Source organism: Phalacrocorax carbo, chromosome 2 (genome assembly GCF_963921805.1).
Source record: "Phalacrocorax carbo chromosome 2, bPhaCar2.1, whole genome shotgun sequence".
Lineage (NCBI taxonomy): Eukaryota > Metazoa > Chordata > Aves > Suliformes > Phalacrocoracidae > Phalacrocorax > Phalacrocorax carbo.
This window is the reverse complement of record NC_087514.1, coordinates 151,114,997-151,140,420: the sequence shown is the minus strand read 5'-3', so window position 1 is coordinate 151,140,420 and position 25,424 is coordinate 151,114,997. Positions and strand designations below refer to the sequence as shown.

Sequence of the window (25,424 nt, the reverse complement as noted above, 5' to 3'; positions counted from 1 at the left end):
TTAAAAGTTTAAAAACCCTCCTACATAAAAATCCACATGATGCATTTGTTCCTAGAAGAACATCAGACAATATATTAGATTGCTGGAGACAGATTTTTCCAATACTGTTTGGGTTTTTTTTTTAACTGCAACAAGCTTCCTTTGGTTTCAAGAAATAAAAGTAAAAAAAAAAAAATTAACAGAAATTAAGTCAAATGGTAGCTTGACAAAATTTGCCAGAGCTAGGAGAATGCCCTTCAAATTGAATTAAGTGCAGTATGCTGTGTAAAAAAAATGAACATATGTTACATATAATCATGTCCAGAATTTTTTTTTATAGCCCTTTTTCTAAAGAAACTGTAAAAACACAGGAGTGAAGCAGACAGTTTCAGAACCAGCAAAGAGCTCTAAACTCTTCAAAGACATTTCCTAGTTAATTCCTTCCCAAATGAATCCAAACAAGAATACAGCACAGAAATTGATGCCAGAACACACGACCTAAGCTCTGCCCTCAGACCCTTACATTCAGTACTGCCTTAATGATAAGGAACATAGCTTAAAAGGCTTTTATCTCTTAAGAAATTTGTGCGTCCAGGGTTAGTGATATACTCCATTCTGAATTTTGCACTAGGCCACTGATAAAGTGTCATGCTGCGGATTGTGTGCGTTATCAGGTAACTACATACTGACTGATTTTTCACTGAGTTGGCAATGTAATACCACGTAAGGATTTGTTTTGGACACTAATTCTTGAGCTATCGTTATTTAAGAGGCAGTAACCCTTAAACATAAACATGCTGTAGTCAACAGATCAGTCTATCCAACAATCACATTTCTAAGGGGAAGTTACCTGAAGTTAACTATGTATTCCTCATGAAGTGCACCCAGCTTACATATGAAGATCTACAGTTATGACCAGCTTAGTACATTTGGATTTTGGCATACACTAGAAAGCATCTATTAATTCATACATTTGTATTTGCAAGCAAATAGATTTGAGTAGAATAAATCTAAAACCACTTCCTACCAGTTATTACACGTGACAGACCTGCAGTCAGCACCCTAAAACAGAAGAGAGACAGTTTCAATTTCTTGCTGACAGAAGCTTGTGTGACCCTGGAGAAGCCACCGGGGTTGGTCTGTGGCTCCACGGTGATCTCAGCCAGCTGCTGGCTGCCAGATTCCCACTCCCCTCCCCAGCTGCGTGAGTTTATCCCTTCTCTGCTCCATAACATGCTTGACTCTGCACCAACTCATTTCAGACCAGCAATGATAAAAATAATTTAATTGCTTCCTTACACATCAAACACAGATGATTCAATATGGGGTCAGAAAAGCAGACTGCTGCAAAGGGGGAAGCTGGTACACGTGGGTGAGAACATGGTAGGTAGCCCCCATAATCCAGCTCCCAGTCCATCATTCAAGATTGTGAACTCCCCGATTTCACAGCAGTCTCATGAAGATGAATAACTGAAGTTTAAAAAGGCACTCATATTCATGTTAACTCACTGGAGCAATTTTTTAGATTATATGCCTAAGGAAGGCAATTTTTTCTACAGAATACCCATTTTGGACAAGGCAGTGGCTCCCACCACCTAAATTTCTAAGTTCTCTAAGGACTTCAAGTCAGAGACTTATTGAAGTAAAATAAAGCTTACAGAGGGATCCAGGCTGAGGCAAGAGATTCCAGGACAAGCCTCTGTTCTGCAGGAAGCTCCAGTATAAAGGAGGTAAGAGGGAACAGGCTCAGAAGGGGCCTTGCCTTCTACAAGTCTGCATGCTCAACTAAATTTGCCAATGACACAAAATTGGGAGGAGCTGTTGACATTCTTGAGGGCAGAGAGATCTAGAAAAATTACTAGAGCTGGGCAATCACCAACCATATTAAGTTAACAAGGGCAAGTGCCGGATTTTACACCTGGGGCACAGCAACCCTGGGTGTACACACAGACTGGGGAACGAGAGGCTGGAGAGCAGCTCTTTGGAGAGGGACCTGGGGGTTCTGGTCAACAGCAAGCTGAACATGAGCCAACAGCGTGCCCTGGCAGCCAAGAGGGCCAACCGTGCCCTGGGGTGCATCAAGCACTGCATTGCAGCCGGCCGAGGGAAGGGATTGTCCTGCTCTGCTCTACGCTAGTGCGGCCTCACCTTGAGTGCTGTGTGCAGTTGTGGGCACCACAGTGCATTAAGGATATAAAGCTACTACAGAGGAGGGCAACGAAGTTGGTGAAGAGTTTAGAAGAGAAGCCGTATGAGTTGTGGCTAAAGTCACTTGGTTTGTTCAGCCTGGAGAACAGGAGGCTGAGGACAGACCTCATCGTGGTCTGCAGCTTCCTCACAAGGGGAGGAAGAGGGACAGGCGCTGATCTCTTCTCTCTGGTGACCAACAACAGGACCTGAGGGAACAGCTGGAAGATGTGCCAGGGGAGGTTTAGGATGGATATTAGGAAAAGGTTCTTCCCTCAGAGGGTGGTGGAGCACTGGAACAGGCTCCCCAGGGAAGCAGTCATGTCGCTATTCAAGAAGCACTTGGACAACGCCCTCAGAAACCTGGTGTGAATTTTGGGGTTGTCCTATGCAGGGCTCGATGATCCTTGTGGGTCCCTTCCAACTCAGGACATTCTGTGATTATGTGGTTCTCAGATGACCATTTGCTGCTGTTTCTGTTATTCCTTCTGCATTCTGATATAGGGCATCACACAGCAAATTCATCAGAACAAGTGCAAATTCCTGTATCAGAAGTATGCATGCTGCTTTATCTTGACAAGACAACACTTGGCCATAAAAAAGGGAAAAGGCAAGACAGACTCTTCAGGAGATTGCCTAAGTAAGATTCAGCTTTTGGGACATCTCATTTCTCCTCTCTCAAGAAAGGGAGGAGGCCAAATCCATTCTTAAAGCACCCCAAAGAGAAGCTACAGCTTCCTATGATCTTCAGTGCAGTGGCTGTACCTCTGTTGCTGTTTGGGGCTGGCTACCTCAAAGGCCAGGAAAGACAATCTATTAGGAAATCCACCAACCCCATGGCCAAACACCTCAGCTATCTCTCCTCCAACACCCATGTTCTGGGGAGCATTTTTTTCTAGACTGCTGCAAGTGTTGTTTGCTTCCCAGTTCTTCTATTGGCACAGCTGCCTTAGGTAGCCAAATTAGACAGAATGTATAGGATCAGAAGAGGTATGTGTTAACAAAGCAGAACCAGAAACAGCACAGCAAACGTTCACTTTATTAGCATGATTAGAATACAGTAGACATTAGCAACATATATTATCTAGCAGAATAAGTAGCAAAAATCTCATTCAACATTTAATGGCTATTTTGAACAGAAGTGTCATGTTGGAAACACAGCTATATTAGTCAAGAAATTCAGCACAAACCTAACGATAAGTTTCCTTCTCAGACATTCTTTCTATAGCTACCCTGTATCTCCTCACATATACTTTAAACAATTAAATAGTAGCCATTAACCCATCTGCAAAACCTTAAGTAGCCTCTGGAGCCTTTAGTCTCCTCATTTGTTTTATGAAATCACATCACAAACAATACGGTCTCATTCATGAGCTAAGCTTTGGAAATCTTACTCACTTGGCGGATGACATAATTATGGTAGAGATTATCTAGTCCTGTGAGACTTGCATAATTCCTTGATAACTGTCTCTGCTATTAAAAAGTTTATGTTGCTTAGACTTTATTTATGGACTTAGGTTCTTTTGTTTTAAGGTAGCTGTCTCATTATAGCTTAAGTCTAAGATCAGAGCAATTTTGTGGTGTACTTCATTGTAGCCAAAAGCAGCCAAGAGCAGCCTTGTTAGTCAGTAATACAGCCATGAATACTCTATGTAGAAGACAATAGCCTGAATTTAATGGAAGCAACGTCATTACCACTCGATTTGCCAGTTTTGCGTAGATCTGTCCAGAAGATATCTGTGCTGTTTGGCAGGCCACTGAATAAACACTGGGGGGGAAAAAGCAAGCATGATATGCAGCTCTTGTTGTAAAGGAAAGTTATGTTTATTACAACTCAAGAAGTACTTGTGATAAGATTTTTACATTTTCAGATTGAAGTAGTCTGCCTATGCTAACAAATCCAGTTTTGAAAATGGGAGCAAGTACCATAAGCCAGAACACCAGTAACGCTGGAAGTGCCATAGTTTGGCTGCTCTGCATGTCATTTAGCTGCTCGTGGCAAGAAGCTTCCAACGGAACAAGTGACAGAAGTACATCCTTGCTTCACTTGACTCCTGGGAAAGCAGGGCTGTGATTCTTGCAGCATGTTTACTGTGATCACCATCCAGAGGCCTTATCATTGCTGGCAAGCTCAGCCTGCACTCCTCCCGCCTCACTGCTGGGGAGGACATCTGAACAAGAGCAGACCTCTCTGTTTCAGACACTTGAGAAACTCTAGTGCAGAGACACCAGCTCAGTCCTACCCTGCTTTTCCCCAACTCCATGCAAATTTGTAACCTACATGCTTAGGGCAGATGTTCAGTTTGCCAGTTAGGCAGCAGCAGGTAAGTGCATTTTCTGAAACATATAAAAAGGGCTACAACATAAAAGGTAAATTTTATTTCCTTTTTTAATACAAGTTTTAGACTGCCACGCTTCACTTTAAATGACAGAGTGACCGGTTTTTAGGCTGGTAACAAGCTTCTGAAAAGCTATACATCATAAAAAGGCAATTCCCTCTCATCTAGGTAATGCACTATGCTGAACGTGGAAGAGTAAGAACATCAATGAATGCAAGAAGTAACAATTTGCATGATCTCTGAATTTCATCTAAGTTCAAGGGAATTTCCCTACCTACAGGCTAAAAAAGCAGGGAAAAAAACCATTAACTGCACAATACAGAGAGTAAAACAGTTTACAGCAAATCTAGGAATCAACTATTGTTTTCAATCTCTTCTTCACAATTTAGAGAGTATGTGCTGTAAAACACCCACTTCATGTGTCAGCCAGCTGGCAGACCCAAGTGTTCTGGATTTATGTTATCTGAGTGACTTCTAACCTGCACTTGCACAGTTCTGCTCAGCCAGACCTCAGTTATAAGTCAGGACTGTGCATATTTGCAATGTGCACTCTTATAAGAGAGTTACCTCTGACATGTGTGAGTGTGCAGTAATGGGTGGGAATCTCTTCTGACAGTGCCCCAGGACAGAAACATGTACTACAGTCGGAGCTTCAGTCATGAGTTCAGAGGGCAAATCACATTGCTTGAGCTCTCTTAGTCACACTCAACTCCTTAATCTTCAGCTTGAACTCCTTCCTCATCTTTTACATATCAATTACATATACCAAACTAAAAGCCAAGCACTAGCTACATAAACTAGTTCATCACCCAAATCCAATTTAAAAAAAGTAAAGTGCAGTGATTGCCACATGCTCTAGACAGTATCAGCATGGGTATCCCAGTGACAAATAGCCTATATTCTACATAGGACCCTGTGTACAGGTTTCACTGACTGTACATTCAAATAACTTCAGCAACTTTGACTAAGATGCACCTGGCAAACAGAAGATTCCTTTCATATTTGAAAACCAGCTGCCATTGACTCAAGTCACAGTAGTCCATCTTTAACTCATATCCTAACACAGGCAAACACTGATGCCTACTGAGACTGGCAGTAAATTGCCATGCTCAACTCTGTATCTGAGCAAGAACATTTTCAACTCTCAAAATTTTCTCATACATCCCCTAGAAATAGAGCACACCTGTAATTAAATGCCAATCCTAGCAAAAATAAAATATGATCTTAGATTTAAAGTTTTCATTGTTTAATAAGCTTCAATACAACTAAAATATTATATCAGAGGTAGTTCCATTACGGTGTCTGTCTCAGCTCCTCTGGCAGGGGAACCAATTATGTAGGACACCTTCTGAAAGGACTGCAAAACCAAATTATAATGTTCTTAGACTTGTCAAGCAGCAACACTTATGAAAGAGATACATCATCAGCATATAAACCAATGACTTCAGCCAACCCAGTTAAGTACTATGGAGCAGATTTCCACATATGCTCATTAGACTGTCCTCCAAGTTTTCAAAATGGATTTTTTGAGACATTCCTTCAGGCTCAGAGACATTTGCATGTTCTGATTTCATAATAATAGCAATCTTTTCCTTCAGAAGACACATTTGATTATGCTGAAGATTAGAGTTCTCAACTACCTCTTCAAAAAACTCCATACATTCAAGACTTCATTACCACAAGGTAACTTATTTGATTTGCCTAGTCTCTCTCACTTCTTCGACTCATTTTACTGGCATGCTACCTCCTTATCATAACTTAAGTCTGGCATCCAAAGTATGGGAAGTTTCAGTGTTAATACCAAGCACTAAGGTCTAGAGAGTCACTCCTTCAAACCACAGTACATTCCCTTTCTCCAAAACAAATCAGCTTTCACCTGCTTTCATCAATATTGGTACTTTACTGTCTCCCTCAGTACTTAAATATAGGAGAAATACTGAAAATCAGATGCATCATTCATCTCTAAGAGGGTTTACAAACAAGATCTCGAGCACATTTTAAGTGAGGAACTGCTCAGTTTCCGTTTAATTTAGTCAGCACAAAGCCATTAGCAGCATAACATATTCATTGCTTTAAAGATGCTGTACTACTTATATGCTGAGAAGGGGCAGTTATCACAACTGTTTACCTCAGGACCACAGAGGAACAGACTTGCTGCATCAAGCACAGAAAGTGGCAGGTAGCAAGGGAGCCAATGGTAGCACCACTGCTCGAATTCCAGCTCATCACAATTAACGCAGTTTTTAACTTGCCAGCACTGACAAAGTAGATAACAGAGACAAGTGCCCATTTCTACACTTCAAGAATTAAAAAAAGAATAAAAAAAGAGAAATCTTTTTTAAAAGGCAGTTCTACATGTAATAATTGTCCAATTTTGAACATAAAGTTTTTCAAATCAGTCTCCACGAGCTCTTTTTTTTTTTTGACCCTCATTGGGCCTTTACCTGTAGAGACAAAATTTGTTGAGACAATATCATTCACAGAACTCATGTCCTCCTTCCAAACTCACACCGCTGCCCCACTCTAACAAAATTATCAAGTGATGCACAAACCAAAAAAATGGAATACAAATAAGATGTGCATGCTTTCTTTTGGCCAGAAAAGATACTGCAAATGTGGCTAAAGGAGAGGATTTGGTGGAGGTCAGGCAAAGGTAGAAGTGCTAGAGTGGTCAGCAACTCCAAGTGCTTGGCCAGCCAACACGGAAGTGGTCCAGCAATGTCTTATACAAATAAAAAATGGGAGAGGGAAGGAAGGACAAACTGTATTAAAGTCTCTGCTGAATGAAAGCCTTCTCACTTGAATTGGGCAATTAGGGTTGATTTCAAAGCCTTCAGCAGTACAACAGACCAAGTTTCCATTAAATTGGTCTCCATGTGTTCCGTCATATATCACACACTATATAATCTGACAGGTAGCTCTGATCTTCAGTTACATTCAGCTATACTGTAAGGTCTGCTTTGCACAGGAGCGTTAGCACGTGGTCCTTTTACATGTCTGCAAAGGAGGAATCAAATTTGGGTTTGGCAGAGATGGCAGGAAATGGCCAATGTATCACAACTAAGTCAGACCAGCAATTACTACATCTCTGTGCTGAAACAGTATCATTCAGTGCATCAGCACAGCAATGGCAAAATGGCTTAATGGCTTTGTGTATCTGGATAAAACCAGGAACAGCAGAGTAATCCCAAAAGTTTTAAATGAGGATTAAAGCCATGCAGCTCTTGAGACCCATAATAGAAAAGGAGTAACTTAAAAGTATACTTGCTTTCCAGCAGCTCTTTCCATAAAGCTAGCAAGAGGTCCCCTAATTCAGAATCCTATTTTCCTCTCTTCCCCACCGACCCCACCCCCTATCATCTCTCCTGGTCAGTTTATTATGCATCATCCTAAAATGCACAAGCACATCACCCAACTCCAACAGAACACAAGATATCTTGGCTGTTGGGACTATGTGGATCAATTGGACATGGCCTGAGTGTCTAGGAATGAAGTCGAAGTCTTCATAGCAAGTTATGGAGGAACACACAGCCCAAAAAAAAAAGCCCCAAAGAAAACCCCCCAAACACCCAAGAACAGACTAATGACAGAAACAGACCATAAGTTGAATATCCTACCAAAGATAAGTCACAACTAATTACAGTCTCCAGAAAGACCAGATTCAGAAATGGAAGGAATATTAAACATTTAGCGCTCTCAGATGAGGTAGAAGGACATGACTAATGCTGCATGGTCATTAACTAGTAGGTCGTGCACCAGCCTATTCAGATCATCACCTAAAGATGTATTCAAGACATATTCCCTGTGTTTAGATCTATCTCCTGGGCTTAAGCATCTTGTGACAGCATGACTGAAAACATCACCCTCATGAATGAAATTAACTTCATAAAAAATAAATTCAATAAATGTAAGAATTCCTCTAAGTTTAAAAAAATGTATTTTTCTTAAAAAAACCAACATAATTAGGGACACATTGGATTAATGTAGCCTATTGCACTTATGTTCGCCTGAGTTTTCAAAAATACTCAATTGCTGTTAGTGACAACAATATCTTACACCGGATAACAAAGGAATTCTCACACAACTACAGTTATCTTCTGATCCACAGCTCCTCAAACCATCTCAGCTTCCTCAACAACAACTAAGATAGCTCTCTTCACTGAGCAAGTACGGAACAAGACTGAAGACTAACTTATGTATGAGAGCAAGAGCCGTAGCCGAAAACCTCTCCCCAAGGTTTTGGAAATGGATAGTGCCACACAAGAAAAACAGAAACAAGGCAAAGGCAGTAGACAAGATGAAGCAAGAGTCTCAAGTGCCCAAGATGACTGGAACAGAAGAGTGATTCTTGTTGAATCAGGTGCACACACAAATACAGGCTTGTTCTAAACAAAAGCCATCAATACAGAAGCTATTAAGAGGATTAAAAAAAATCCAAAACATAATAGTCAGGTTGCCATGAACAACCAAGTAATATCAGGTCTTGTACTCAAAGATCAAAGTAAGATTGGTTTCTTCCCCTTCCTTTAATTTGAGCACACTATTTAAATAGAATGGACCAAATAGATGGTGCAATTAAATCTGAAAAAAATACAAGGTAATATTTGTGAACATAATCCAAACAGTCCCAACTAAGTTCCAGCAGCACATTTCAGGATAAGGGTCCTCCATGTCACATCTATTAAGTTAAATATGTTGGTCTGTGAGACATCAGAAATAGCAACTGAACAACTGAAGTGCTGTAAGCAGTGCTCAGCTAACAAACCTTGCAGCTTAGTTGAGCAGGGAGGACATCTCTGTTAACAATTAACACTGGAACATCTCTGAACAACATGGACTTTGCTATGGAGATCTTACCTTGACTTTGAGTCTAAAGCTCAGATCTGAATTATGTAATATTTTGGACAATATGATCTCCAAACAATAATGTAAAAAAAAATAATAAGAATCTTTTCAGGACACTCCTTAAAATGAAAGCTGTGACTGAGGTTTGTTTATACACATAAAGTTCAAGGCAGTCAAGCAGTATTGCCAGATGGCTCTGAAACTGATTAAATCCACCTGTAATGCAAAACAGCCTCCCACGTCTGGAGCTTAACACAACCATAAGTCGCCCCTTTGCACAGTGGATGTGCATCTACTGCCAGAATGAAGTGAGAAATTAAATAGTTTTGTTTGTTGTGGGTTTTTTTGCTTTAACTCAAATACTTCAATTTACTCTATAACAAACAAAAGTTTTGTTAAGATGTGAAAGAAGGTAGAGGCTTTTTTATTTTGGTCAAAAACATATATATGAATTATCCTGGAGAATGTACTGATAAGACAGCCCCGTCTTCTCAATCACAGGCAATTCAACACCTGCAGCAGCCAGAGACAGCTTAGGTGTCCTTTGTAAACAAAGCCTAGCAATGATCTGGATATCTTGGTCTGAAAGACGAAGTCTTAGGAGACAAGGCTCCAGTGCTGTGAAGTAGGTGTGCAGGGCCAGCCACTGGCAGTCAACTTACCAAGCTGCACCTGTGATGCTACAAAGTCAGCAGCAGAAGCAATAGCTTTGTCAAAGTCAGCTGGCGGTTCCTAGGAAGCCAGCACACTTGGAACTGACAAGCCACCAAGCTGTCTTGTTAAATCCAATTACTTCGTTTCAAGCCAATGTTTACAAGTGACCAGCTTTTACCCTATATTCAAGTGTTTGAGACATTCAAAATTTTGGAGTTTACACAGGTTGTCATAACTCTTTTGTTGCCAAATATGCATTGGTGGCACCATTGAGCACTTACAGAAAAGGCTAGGAATCAGATCATTGCTGGGAATATTTCCAGCCAGACACTTGTATTCTGCTGACTCAAACAGGACACTTGTCTCCTTTGTGCCAAAGCAAATCCCCAACTGCAAAACTAGGTGAAAAAGCAGGCCTTCACTGATGATTGCCAGCCAAAGCCATCAGGTGCAATAGCACATACTACTCTCGAGTAAACTTTTAAGTACTCAGCCTGAACTTAACAAAGCTTCCCAAAACTTGTATTCTTTGTATTGACCTGAGTATAGTTATTTCAAACCTCATTCCTCCCTAGCATTTCTTCCCTATTCTCTTTAATTTACTCCCCAATACAGAAGAGACTTGCTGTCACCATGACTATAGTAACTCCAAAATACAGCAGCTCATGCTAACTTTAAAAGATGCTAGATGGTCTCATAGCATCTGTACAATCTGATGAACAAGTAAAGGATTTGCAATTTTAGATTAATAACACAGACTCATAATCCAGAGCCAAAACCCAGCATACAAATGCAATAGTTTCTGGCCTTTCCCAGCTGTGATCTTCCCTGAAAAGTGTAGAGTTTCCTTTAAAAAAAGAACTTTTTAAAAAATAGTGTGGAAAAGGAGCCAGAAACAAACAAACAAATAATTCCAGCATTTTAAGCTGTAAATAAACACTACTTCAGTATTCCATTTGAAAGTTTTTAATTTGTCAAATCACAGCTGAAATGTGCAATCGGAAAACCCATGTTCATACATGGATCCATGTTAGATGAAGTAAACTGTGAAAAGCACATGTTTTTTGTCCAGTCTGACCCTGACCCACCTTGCCCCACCGGCATGAAGACCAAGGCTCTAAAGAAGCTGACTGAGGGGCCTGATGCCACCAGCCCCTCACTTCCTTCTCCGTCCCCACTCCTGGCTGGGCTGATCCCCACTATACCGGCTCCCATATGCACTAGAGGGCTGAGAACTTCCTTGGTTCACTAACCCAGCGGAACACTGATGTGCTAACCCAGTAACCAAAACCAGAGATAAAACAGCTTACAAAGTTGAAGGAGTAGACAACAGCCACCCCAGAATAATCAGCACAAGCATACAGCTGGCAGTAGGAAGGAAAGAGGGAAATGGGAGGAGTAGGGAGCTGTTAGACTTATAAAACTTCAGCCCCAAAATGGTATATTGCAAAGCCACACACACAAAGAGTTGGCCTGAAAACTGCAATACAGGTTTCAAAGCTCATTAGAATCGCCTCTAAAAATTTTCAGACTAGGGTTTCAGTAGGAGAAGGTAAATAATTTCTCTGGATTGCCCTGCAAAATCTACCCCTTCCAGAAATGAGTTCTGAGGCTCCACAGAGTAACCTCACTATCCTGTGCAGGGAATATTCAATACTACTGTAATAATATTGTAAATAGCACTTACAATAAAAGTGTGCAAACTGACCACCTGATGGGAAATAAACCATGACTGAGAGGGCAGCCAAGACTGAGGCTTCCACAAGAGAAAAGTCCCAAAGCCCGAGGAAGTCCATATGCAAGCCACGATTTCCAGAAGCAAAGCAGCAAGCTGAAGGTAGCACACTAACAGGATGCTGCTAGGGCTGGATCCCAGAAGCCTTGGTGTGTGCAGCATGAGACAGTGTTGATGCCATTTGCAAGAAGTATGAATGTATTCTGCACACACCCTTCCAGTACAGAAAGTTATGTCTGACCGGAAAGGAAAGTTAATTTGGCCTAGTTTAGCAAATTCTTAAAACTCTGCCAAAGCATTGTCCAGACAACACAAGACATAGCCACTGGCAAGTTCTTGCTCTCAGAAATCACAGACTTTCAGAGAGTCATTTAACCTCTCTGTAGCTTTATTTATTTGCAGTATTTTTAGGTTGTAGAAAGAGCAACAGCTACATAGGTAGAGTATAAAGGCAAGAATTGTTCAGGCTTGGGGAAATCAGACTCTAGACACATCATGACAGATGTCCTGCCTTAAATAGCAGCAGTAACGTTCCAGTACTTGAGAGCCCAGCTAACACTCCAGAATAGTAGAAAGTATAAAACATTAATGAAGTTGATGTGATAAATCTGTTTCAAAGAAGTAGCCTGCTCTGCAAAGAAAAAAGAATCACTTTTATCGCTGCTAGCTTAGGTAATTTGCTACATCCCCACCCATTGGTCTGTCTTCTTTCATTAAAAAGAAAAACAAGAAGAATGTGCTGGGTAATCTTGATAGTGTATTTGAAAGGAACTAATTAAGGATGCAGTTCACAGTTAAGAAAGAGGTTTACCCTAGTTGAAGCCTAAAAAACTGATAATTTTAAATCAGGAATAAGAAAGGGAAGGGGGAGGAGGGGGAAGACAGGACAGGACAGAACTAGGCCATAAAGAACAAGACCAGCATAAAGAGAAGAGAGAAGCTCAGTATAGTCTCAGTGAGGTGGTACAAGTAATTTTTCAAGCCACCTGAACCTCCCTGCTTGTAGAACACATTCCACACTAGTGGCACGCAAGTCACGTTGACATTGCACCCAAGTGTTGGCCAAGTGTTGCCAAGGTCTGCGCACAAGCACATACATGTATGTACATGTGCGTGCACCACCAATGTGTGCACACTTGCACACTGGGTGGTGCTGATCCAGGAGCTACCCAACCACCACAGACAATTTCAAGTACAGCAGTTTCAGAAACCTTAAAGCAACTCATCAAACACATTGCTGTATTTAATACAGGGATCACGTTCAGTTGCTACAACTGTCATACTTAGAGACTTGAGGGAGTAAAAATAATTGATGAGTAAAGATGGACTCAGGCTTGTTAGTATTTGACAAGTATCCAAGTCCCAGTAGCACGCACAGTGAATTCAAGTGACTGGAAATACTTGAGCAAGTGATCTTCTGTTTATCAAAAGAGTAGAGTTTCTTACCGCAGCTCTCTAGAGGCCACACCAAAAAAACTAGAATATTCTGAACAACTTCAATACACAAAACTAATGACTGTTTTACAAGAGTTAAAAGTTTTCCACAATAAGAATTTGTGGTTTCCTGTGCAAGAAAGAATGCCAATTCATACCAACTTGTTCATGGAAAAAGTTTTTTCAGGGCTTCCTTAAGAAACTAACCTCTGTAACACCAAGATTACTTGCTTTGTTTCAGCAGAGACTGGCATAATTTTAAGTTCTCATGCCAGTCTTTGTATAAGAAACATTTAATGAAGCAGCATTTGTTTTATTGGAAGGACACTCTCTACTGTTGCATCATGAAAGTACATTTGCATGTTACTCTAGGAATTTCACAAGTAATCATAAATCTTGAAGACAGTATTTAAGGTGTTCCCTCTATTGCATTTGGAAACATCTTTTGGACAGGCTGAAGTTCAGCACAAAACCATTCTGGTCCTCAGCTTCCTTACTTCACATGCATAATGGGCCTTTTGGGGTTTTGCTTTTGATTTCAGCAGCTCATTGCTGGCAAGCACCTCCTGGGAGGCCAGAAAGAGCACATCCAACCAAATACTGCTTTAAAGATTTCTTTTAAAAGGCTACTAGGCCAAGACTCCAATAGTAGGTCAGACAAAACAAAATCACCGGTAACTCCTTTTTCAGAGCTCCCTCGCTCCTTACTGGAAAGCAGATTAGGTTCCCAAACCAGGGAATGGAAACTTGCATCTCACCTGGACTGTTTCATCTGCCATCTCCCTGCCCACACAAACCCCTTCAAGTTGTCTGTGGCTGTGCTATCCCAGCAGGGTACGTTACACAGTGCGTTTCAGAATGAGGTTTATTACAGAAGTATTAGCTGAGCATTCCCCACTTAAACCGTAAATTTTAAGAACCCGAAATTCATACCTAGCAGTAGTCAGTTGTATTAATAAAAGCTAGCTATAGCGTAAGTCCTAGAAAGTTGTTTAGCTGGGTTCAGTGCCACTTAAATTCAAAGTTCATTTTATTCAATGTAATTTAATTTCAAGCTAGAAGAATTAAACTTGCATTCCATACCAGGAATCCATATAAACAACTTATTTCCACACTCCAGGCTTTTGCTTGCAGTAGGAAGCCAGAATGTCTTTGTTGCCAACCCACAAAAACAGTACAAATATAGGCATTTGCATGCAAGTTGTAAAGTCAGGCATGCACCAAATATTATGAAGACAAGACAAACAAGTGTATTTAAGAAAAAACAAATCCTTTGTCAACTATTGGCACTCTACAATATAACAGGAAGGAAGAGGACAGGCACTGGGGAGAGCCTCCAGGATAGGTTTAGTGCAATCCCATGGTCAGAGTGTAGAGTTCTGGGGAGTCTTTACTCTCTAAGCTTTGCAAGGGTCAAGTTTTTACAAACTCCTTTGAAGTAGTATTTGTCACAGTATATGCTTAAAACCACAAATGACAGAATACTCTAAAGTAATTTGAGCCTCAAGCTAACAGTGTGATCTAATCACAAATACAAAAGCTACGCAGCCTTGTGGAGAAAGGTGGGAGAAGAAGAAACTTCTACTTTTCAGCAGTTAACACCTAAAGGCTGGTTACAGATGAGAATGCAGCCTCACATGCAGCATGCAAACAAGGCAAAGTATCAAGAACACGAGTAATTTTGACAGGCAACCCTAACAACAGCAACTTAGGCCAGATCCTTACTGATAGATACTACCTCAGTAAATATACTTTGTTTTTATAATTTTGTTCATTATTGCAACTTTTGCTGAAGTAAGCTTCTTTAAAACCCTCAAATCTTTCCAGTGATAGAGCCAATTGTGTGTAAACAGGCTCTGGGGTACCATACACATGGCTGATCAGCTCTATATGGGGCAGAGTCATGACCCACACAATCTGTGAGGTAGCAGGCACCCAAGCTCGTCAGTGCAGGACAACCCACAGTAAGAGGTGCAATGACCACCCTAGAGAGAAACAAATTGCTGAAGTTAGAGATGACAACTCTCATCACATATTAACCTGTGGCTTGCAGAAGCAGCTCTACCTGCTGCTGCTCTATTTGTATCTTTAAATTAACACACTGTAATTTTTAGTTTCAGAGAGCAGTGGAAGAGTCAGTGAAGTGAGGCAGGCAAAGCAGCACTTACCACTAGCTGTGCAAAGGAAATCATTAACAACAGCAAAAGGAAATAAAGGTTGAAGGGATTAATAGAAGTTATATTTTCAAACAGCAGCTTCCCTGCTGCTGGAAATGCTGCTCTCTCGTGCAATCCACAAGGTCTCCTCCTCCTCTGCTAAGCCTTACAGTTGTCAGCTTTCCTGGAGTTGGAAGGCATTACAGAGACAGACATGTCTTTAAATTGGCTGGGAAGCCAAATTAAGTATAGAGGAAACTTTAAAATAAATATTTTCTCCTGCAGGGAAATGGAGCAAATTTAAGCCAAGTTCACATTAGCAGAACCTTTCATTTACAAGAAAGAAGAAAAAGCCTAACAAAAAAGGCTTTCTCCAATTCTCTATTTTTATGTCTTTCCAGAACTACCACCAACTTGGTTAAGACCAGTTTTTGGAGGTGGGTGAGGGGGTAACCCTTATTTTCTCCCATTGCTTTTAAACATATTTAGCAATTTATCACCACTTAAAGTCTTATCACTTGTCTTCCCCGCACATTCCATGGGAAAAATTTTTTTCCTCCTAATGCCTTTAATAATTGAACACCTCTTATTAGTCAGATACTGTCTTCCCACCTCCTTAGTTTCATACTTCTCAAATTCCACTCCTCCCAGTCTCCTTTATGTCCATTCCCTACACGCACTCCAGTGGGGTTTATGAATTAATCAGCAGCACTTAAAAAAAAAAAAGGAAGATTAAGACATGCTCCCTAACATTCTTTGTGACAGATCTTCCTCCTCCATTCCCCCCACCCATGCTTCCCTGCCCTCAGTATCACACTCAGTTGTCTTCCTCTATTTCTGAAGCATGGACAGTCTGCTGTTCTGGACGAGAACCCGTTACCTGTTTTCTGAAGAACCATTCATACATGTAGTTATTAAATCCAGAATACACATTCATTTCAACATTTTCTGTATTAACTACATATTTTAAGCTAACGTCCATGACTTTGCTCAGCTAACATAACTATGTATCTAATATCACAGAATGGGAGGGGTTGGAGGGGACCTCTGGAGATCATCTCATCCATCCCCCCTGCTTGAGCAGGGACACCTAGAGCAGGGGGCACAGGAACACATCCAGGCGGGTTTTGAATATTTCCAGAGAAGGAGACTCCACAACCTCCCTGGGCAGCCTGTTCCACTGCTCTGTCACAATCACAGGAAAGAAGTTTTCCCTCATGTTCAGGTGGAACTTCCTGTGTTCCAACTTCTGGCCATTGCCCCTTGTTCTGTCATTGGGCACCACTGAAAAGAGTCCAGTCCCATCCTCCTGACACCCACCCTTTAGATATTCATAAGCATTGATAGGATCCTCCCTTCAGAGTCTTCTCTTCTCCAGGCTAAACAAACCCAGGTCTCATGAGAGACGGCTTTCCCAGAAGAGGCATGAGGCTGTTCCTCATAAGAGATGCTCCAGTCCCCTGATCATCTTCATAGCTCTCCGCTGGACTCTCTCCAGCAGTTCCCTGTCTTTCTTGAACTGGGGAGCCCAGAACTGGACACAGCACTCCAGATGTGGCCTCACTAGGGCAGAGTAGAAGGGGAGGATAACGTCCCTCGACCTGCTGGCCACACTCCTTTTAATGCACCCCAGAATACCATTGGCCTTCTTGGCCACAAGGGCACATTGCTGACTCAGGGTCAGCTTGCTGACCAGCACTCCCAGGTCCTTCTCAGCAGAGCCACTTTCCAGCAGGTCAACCCCCAGCCTGTACTGGTGCATGGGGTTGTTCCTCCCCAGGTGCAGGACCTTACACTTGCTTTTGTCATATTTCATCAGGTTCCCCTCGGCCCAGCTCTTCAGACTGTCCAGGTCTCGTTGGATGGCAGCACAGCCTTCTGGTGTATCAGCCACTCCTCCCAGTTTTGTATCATCAGCAAACTTGCTGAGGGTACACTCTGTCCCTTCATCCAGGTCATCGATGAATATGTTGAACTGGCCTGGACCCAGCACAGATCCCTGGGGAACACCACTGGTTACAGGTCTCCATCCAGTCTCTGCTCCATTGATCACGACCCTCTGAGCTCTGTAGTTGAGACAGTTCTCTCACCACCTCACTGTCCTCTCATCTAACCCACACTTCCTTAGCTTGTCCATGAGGACGTTATGGGCGACAGTGTCAAAAGCCTTGCTGAAGTCAAGGTAAACAATATCCACCGCTCTCCCTTCATCTACACAGCCAGTCACACCATCACAGAAGGCTATCGGGTTGGTCGAACATGATCTTTCCCTTGGTGAATCCATGCTGACTACTTCTGATAACCTTCTTATCCTCTACATTCTGGAGGTCATCTGCAGGCATGAACTGTTCCATCATCTTTTGATAGATGTAGGTAAGGCTGAGTTATAGTTTCCCAGGTCCTCCTTCTTGCCCTTTTTGAAGGCTGGAGTGACACTGGCTACCCTCCAGTCCTCAGGCACCTCTCCTGTCTTCCCTCAGCACTCGTGGGTGCATCCCATCAGGACCCATGGATTTGTGAAGATCCAGTTTGCCATGGTGATCTCTAACCCAGTCCTCCTCAACCAAGGGGAAGTCCTCCTTTCTCCAGATTTTCTCTCTTACCTCTGGGGGCTGGGATGCCTGAGAGCCAGCCTTAGCAGTAAAGACTGAAGCAAAGAAGGCATTCAGTAATTCTGCCTTCTCTGCATCCTGCGTCAATCATATGATCATTTCAAACTATAAGCCTGTATTCCTGCTACGTTTTGACAAATACTGATTTAGGACTGCAACACTGAATCTGAAAGAGTAATTCTCAGAAGACAAGAGCAAGCACCTCGCCAAAGACAGCATTTCAACTTCTTAAAAGACACTAGCATTAGAATGGGGAAGTTCAAACTCTCGGCTATTTGTAGATATGAAAAACAGATCCTGAAATATGCTACCTTAAATCGAGAGACTTCTTATTGTGTTTTTGTTTTGTTTTTACAGGGCAATGCTCTATTATTAAACCAGAATCATCCTCTTATTAGCATCATTTAGGTAGTATTGATGTTTAACATGAACATAAAAGGTACAACCAGCTAGGCCTGGTGAAAGAAAAAAAAGGTAGGAAAAAAGAAATATATCTGCAGTCACCTAAAAATTTCCTCTCTAAATAATAGGGTTTTCAGACCAGTTACAATGGGTAGCTAGGAGCCTGAGGCACAGGCAGCCTTTTCTGCTATCAACAGCAAGAATGCACAAGTCATCGCCTTCCAGTCTTCTTCACCATGAGATGATTCACATAGCCAGGAAAATTCAAATTTACATTCTTCAACTATAAACTGCATTAAATAGGTTTTCAGGAAAATGCCTGATTTATCCCCTTGTACGGGAATACGGAATACTATTTAATGAAACCAGCTCAAGCCTCTGTAAACTTAGCTTTATCACTATCTTTAAAAAGCTCTTGCAGCAACCAACTGTATGCTTCTTCTCACCCAAAGTTTCAAACTGATATTGTAGAACAGGTTAAATGTTCAGAACAGTAACTTCAGTCATTAACAGAAGTATCTCCTTTTTCGGAAGGTGCTTGAATGTACACTGTTCAAAGCTTCCACTGAAATTCACCATAAAAAGAGAGTCTAGCTTTTAACTTCTATAGCTCCAGGGAGACAGTTATGGATTCTCTGCTGCAGAAAAGAGGAGTTCAGCCACACAGAACATTTCCTGGATGTTTCCTATCCTTTTCACAGCAGAGACAGCAAGCTGGATGGAAAAAAACAGAAGGCAGGGCTCGGCCTACGGTCCCTCACCTGGACTGAGCACTCACTGCAAATACAAGGCAGAGGATGCCTTGTTGAACTGAATATTGTTCAGAGAGAAGTGGCGAAACAAAAGAGCTGTTGACGTGGCTTTAAGGGGCACCTTTTCACACCCCAGTTCTTTCGGATTAGTTACTATCACAGGCTGTGGAGGTACATATACACGTAAACACAATTGTATTTCATATTTGCATCCAAGCTAAGAAAATAAGATTTCTATGCAATCATCCAACTATTGGCAACGAAGACTTCTGACAACTTTGATATGGTAAGAAGAGTCTACTTTTGTTTTAAGTCCATTAGAAGCAGGAGAGGGTCTCGCAGCTCCTACCATTTAACAAGAAGTCAATTTTATCTCCACTAATACTTAACACCAAAGAAACAAATGCAGCTACAGTTGCCTGTATTAAGCAGCTGGCAAGCTCAGAGATGGAAAAGTTGCGGAACAGCTGGGGAATGCGAGACCCTTTTGAACAGGCTGCTATGTGATCCAAAATAATGGTACATGTTTACACACAACACAATGGCAGCAACAGCCAAAACAGCCAAATGTAGGTCTGGCGAATGCACTACAGCTGCTCCCTCCCTCAGACAAGGCAGAGCAAGCAGATACAAAAGAGTTCATATTCACAAAAATATGGCTTTCATCTTAAAAGGCAGCAGTCTGATTTCCAAAACAGACAGCTGGCCCTCCAACTGGATTAAACCATACAAGATTCTGTATTACAAGTTACCCTTTAAAACAGGTCGGGGTTAGGGTCATACAGCTTTCCAAACTGCTGTTACTTTACCACCAACAGTTTCCAACAATGCATTATTCAGACCAATGGGTTGCCATCTAACATGTAAAAAAAATAACTTCTCTCATGACAGTATTTTCCAGCTAGCATTAGAAAGACAGCCATATACAAACTCTTAATATAGACAGTGACTACACAGAAGTTAACTATCCACTTCAGAGAAAGTTGTTCAGTGTGCTAGAAAGGAGGGTTTAAATAAACATGGGCTATTTTACAGCTTTTTTTTATGCTAGTGTTGCACATTGGTGTAAAAGCAAGTTGGCACCTGAAGACAATACATCACCCTGCTTCTACCTAGACAGAGGGATAGTCCTTTATTTGCTGCTGCTTATGCAATAACTGATTGTATGTTGCAAGGAGCACTTGCTTGTTTCACAACTACCATCTGAAGACAACACAATTTTGTACATGACCTTGCACAAAAATTGCATCACCTTATTTCAAGTGATCTTCCCAATTTTCAAGTCTCAGAAGCACAGTATCAGTGGTTCCATCTGTCTTGCCTGAGACAAACCATGATTAAATAGTGCTAACAAACTGGCTACTACTCCATACCATAATGCTCCTAATTATGCTAGGCACCAAAACAGAGTTAGTAATGGAATATCTCATCCCACTGCATCTTGATTAAAAAGTCTAACCGAAAAGAAACATTTCTGACTGAGAGGAGGAGATGGCATTGAAAGATTTCTACTGTCTCTGCATATAGCCATTACTGTTACAATCCCAGTTAAAAGCTACTCAGCATATGATAGTTCAAACTGGACAAAGACAGCTGTCTGAGCAACAAAAACAGACACAAGCGCAATTTTTAACTTCCGTCGCTTTTACAAAGAAAAATGCCACTAATAGCCATCACAGAAAGGGGGATTTTGAAATATGCGTTGTAAGATTCTGCCTTGTAATTAATGGGACTGTCAGTGGTAAGAACATCTCTCAACACACCCAAGCAACAGAATGCCACACCTGTACACTTCAATTCCAGACTTCTGATAAAGAAATCCATTTGTGAATTAAGCCATATTTCTTAGAAATTCCCCCTATATACGTACTGAATAAAGAAGGAAAATAAGTAGAGCCTTGAATCCCACTTCCAGAAAAGGTGCTTTTGGTATCAAAATATTATTATGCTAAGCGCCCTTCTTGCAGGCAAAGCAGTAACAGGCATGCTACCTTCAGATCCTACCATATGTAAAGGTAAGAGCAGGTTTGCTCTTCCAGCTGCACTGACGCTGCACTTGCTAGGAGCAGCTGCAAATACTGCCATGTGGTGGTAGAGGGAGCAATGGCTTGTATCCCCAAGGGACAGAAGTATGAGCTCTAAAGCCCCACCTGCACCGGGAGCTTTTTCTCTAGAGTTTTGAACCAGTTCTGCTACCCAGATTTATGCAGCTTTGAGCACATCCCACTACTCTAGTGTCTCTAAAGTCATGTTCTCAAAATAAAAAAGTAAGAACGGAGGCTTGAAACGAGTGCAGGATGTTGGAGTGAGTTAAGACATTGGCGAAGCTTCGCACAGTTCAGCAAACAGATGACTTTTAACAGTTACAGGTAATGCACTGAGAGTCAACCCACATGAGCAAGTGAGATGTGAATGATCTGGACCACCAATAAACTGCACTGAACCTCTCCCAAATTACTCTCCATATTTATCCTAATGGATTACTCTTTCGACCAACATCACAACAATAAATTAAACAAAAAAACAAACCCCAAACCAAATTTAAAAACCTACAAAACACCAAGGAATTCTAGTTCCTCATCAATTAGTCTCCACTAAACTAATTACTACTTTAAAGGAGGAGGCATTTATCTTAAAATTCCAGTGCTCTACTTACCAGCTACAGACAAAATCAGCGTACTTGGAAATCACTGTTTGGTTCCACTGCCCTTCTTTGTAGTAAAATCCTATATTGTAGTTTATTTTCAATTAAAGGACCTATCAGGATATTTGTGGGCATCAATGGGAGGGTGAATTTCCACCTTTCTGAGAAGTTCTTTTTAACAAGCATTTTACATGTGGGTATACACTTAGCTCTTTCACAAAACAATTACTGCTGTTATTTGCCACAGAGGAATTAAGAAAACAAATCTTTTAATAACTTATTCCTGACTTTACTATAACTATACACACATAAGGTTTTTTTTCTTTTTTAAATTGTTAGGAGGTACATCTACACCAAAGTCTACTTGCCATAACAAAGATTTCCCTACCATGCAGGTCTCCTGACACCCATGTCCCAACAGGCTCTAAATCGTTTATACACATACCAAGTATTGTTCAAAGCAGACTTACTTTAAGCAAGATTAAATACCTGTTCAGTTTGAACTGTCCCAGTGCCAGGATAAACTACACTAAACTAGTGCAGACGGTTATCCCGCCGGGCACTGATGGCCTTTGAAACTCCCAGTACCCCAGAATCTGCTGCTTCTGGGAATTATGCCAGGAGCTGTGGGATAGCTCTCCACAGAGGACATTACAAATTAAATATTTTAGAAGTGTGCTTGTGTTTACATGGAGCAAGGCTGCAACAGTTCAGCATGTGAGTCAGCATGGTTTGCATCCACACAGAACTGAGCAGTGCAGTTGGGAACTATAAATTTTCAACGGTAACAAAGAGTGTGAAATGATTCCCCCAGGGGAATACAGTCAGACACGCTGAGCAGGAGCTAACACTCACCTGAAAACAGGAATTTTGTTCAGAACTTCACTGCTGAAAAGCCCACGGTTTTCCTGTGGCAATTTCAGAAGTTTGTACACAGGGCAGACACTTTGGTCCTGCCTGTATTAGAGAGGTTAATAATGATACCATGGCCAGATAAACTTACAGGCACACACATCTATACTAGGATACAGCTCTAAGTCTTATAATTAACACTCAACTCCTTTAAAGTGAAAGCTGAAGCATATTTACTATCAGGGTAGTAAAGAAAAATTTTGAATGTATCTCACTTAATACAATAACATCCAACAAAGACTTCAGACAGGCAAGCAAAGCAGAACTGAAAACTTACTCTAGTGCATCTCACTATGCTGTTACCTATGGCCAGATGCATGTAAGGACCAGGCCCACGCCCTTTTATTACGGCCTCAAGAGGCACTGGAAAACAGGATGACATATTGTCATGGTTTAACCCCAGGACACACATCAAGCCTCTGAACATCCCACCAGGGAAGAATGTCTCGTGGCAGGAACAGCTGTCAGGCCTGTGTTTCATGAGCTGAGCACATTACCGCTATTCTTCCTTCTTGCCTCCACAACAGGCACCTCTGTCTCACAGAGGCTTGACACAGACCATCAGGAAACCAGGACTGTTCCTCTGAAAACACAGGCTGGAACTCTACTGCTGTTGGTTAGGCAGGGCAGCATACAGAGCCAGCAGACAGCACAACCTCATCTTGAGCTGCACGTTCAGGTCAGAGGCAATGACACCTTAATGTGGTAACACTGCACACAATTCTGTTGCCATAAACATCGTCAGCCACGTGAACCAGTCAAGAGAGGTTTACATTTTCACGTGGCTTTTGTTTTCATTTTGAACACATGAGATTAAGATAATTACAGGCTGAGAACATTTTTCAGTATGACACAGTTTGGTTTACTCTTAAAGAAATGCACTTGCCACGATAAAAATAACCAGACTACGTTAGAACATTTTCCGTAAGTTATCAGAGGGACTGTTCACACACCCAGAAGAACTATACATCTACCAGGGTAAGAGTACTATCTTTCAGCACGTGAGATGTTATCTGAGCTAAGATCTGCCCAAAATGACACTAACAACTGTCGAAGACCCAGAACAATACCAAAACTAAATGAGTAATTTTCACTTCCTATTTGCTCCCCAGGCCCCATGCTGCTGCCCCCTGCCAAGTAATAAACTCGAGTACGCTCAGCCTTCGTAAGACCACTTAAGTCCCTCTTAAGAGCGTCAAAGACCAGGACAACATGCAGACTTTAAGTAGTAAAATGGATCCAAAGGTATCATTAAACAGTCAGCTCTGCAGCATTGGGTGACCATTCTCTATGTAGAACCCTACAAGCACTGTGCTCATAACTATCAGCAGACCCTACTAATTTTTTTCCTATTAATCACAATACTTCATTGTTTCCCCCCTTTCTAACCACCTCGTTGCTTTCTGGAGTTCAGACAAGTCGGGGCAAGCTGCGATCCCACTGCTGACCCATTTTAGACAGGGAAGGTGAGCACCAACCTCTTCAACAGTTATTGGGCTGTGGGCCAAAGAGGTTCCACACAACAATAAACAAGGACCCCGTCGATTTAGCCAGCCTTTCCCAGTACCCCGCTGTGCTGTACCACCACCAGAACCATAAAGCCTCTCTCTCTACACCACACGTGCGCGCCGCCCCTACTGCCGCTGCCTTTTATTCCCCAGCCGAAAGAAGAGACAAAACTCCTCCACAAATTTCCCGTCCCCGCTACAAAGCGGCCCGCGCCGATGGGAGAGCACCCTCTGCCGCGCCCGCGGCTCGCTGCTCCCACTGCTCGCAGGACGCCCCGCACGGCGCCCGCCGCCGCACCCGGGTCTCCCCGCAGCACCCCGGCCGCCGCCTCTCCCGGGACTGCGGAGAGGGGCCGCGGCGCCGGCCGCAGGTGCGCCCGCAGCCCGCGGGGGCCCGCGCGGGGAGGGCAGGCGGCGCGCGCCCTCCAGCCTCTACAGGTTGCTGCGCCGAGAAGAGCCCGAAGCCGGACTGACAGCTCGGCCGCGAGCGGCAGGGGCGCCGGGAGGAAGCGGGGAAGTTTCGCGCAGCACCTCCGCGGCCGAGCCCCGCTCCCCGGGCGAGCGCGGAGCCCACGGCGTCTCCTCAGAGGCGGCGGCCGCGCCCCGGGGGGCAGCGCCCGCCCCGGCACCGCGCGGGTCTCCCTCCGGCGGGAAAGGGGCGCCGCCGCCCCTACTCACCTCACAGCCGGCGGCCGAGGGGCAGCCACAGCCTCCGGCGGGCGAGCGGGCGGGCGGGCGGGCGGCCTCCGTCCGTCCGTCTGCCCGTCCCCTCCGTCCCTCCGGCCGGCCGGCGGGGCGGAGTGAGGCGGGGGAAGCGGCGCGGCCCCCCGCCGCAGGGGGCCGCCTCCTCGGATCGGCGGGGCGGGGCGGCGCCCCTCGCCTCAGCGCCCTGGCGGGGAGCGGGCGCGACCCACCCCGGCCGGCGCGCGGGGAGCAGCGGCCGCGCGTCGCTACGCGGCCCCACGCGGGACGGGGCGGGATGGGGCGCGCCCCTGGCCCTGGCCCCGCCCCCGCGCCCCCCGCCCGGCGCGCCCCGCTTCCGCGCGCCTCTTGGAGGCGCTGCTCCACTCCTTAAAGGGGCCGCGCCCGGCGTGGCGGGGGGCGAGGTGTGGCGGCGGGTTGAGGCGACGGGTCAGCGCGGGCGGACGGCGACACGAGTGGCATGGTGCGCCCGGGTGGAGTCACCTGCCGGGAGCCCCTGGCGGAGGTGGCGGCCGCCGGCGCCAGGGCGAAGCCCTTCAGGGGAGGCTGAGGCACGGCAGCGG

At 43.4% G+C, this 25,424-nt stretch overlaps 1 protein-coding gene across 1 annotated transcript in view; it reads right to left on the bottom strand.

Annotated features, from left to right (window-relative positions):
- Window positions 1-25,131, bottom strand: part of SVIL (supervillin) — a 148,332-nt gene extending 123,201 nt beyond the window's left edge. Inside the window, exon 1 of the mRNA XM_064444899.1 lies at window positions 24,838-25,131. The gene's annotated coding sequence lies outside the window, so the exon portion shown is untranslated. The remainder of the gene's footprint in view (window positions 1-24,837) is intronic.
- Window positions 25,132-25,424: the final 293 nt, after the last annotated feature.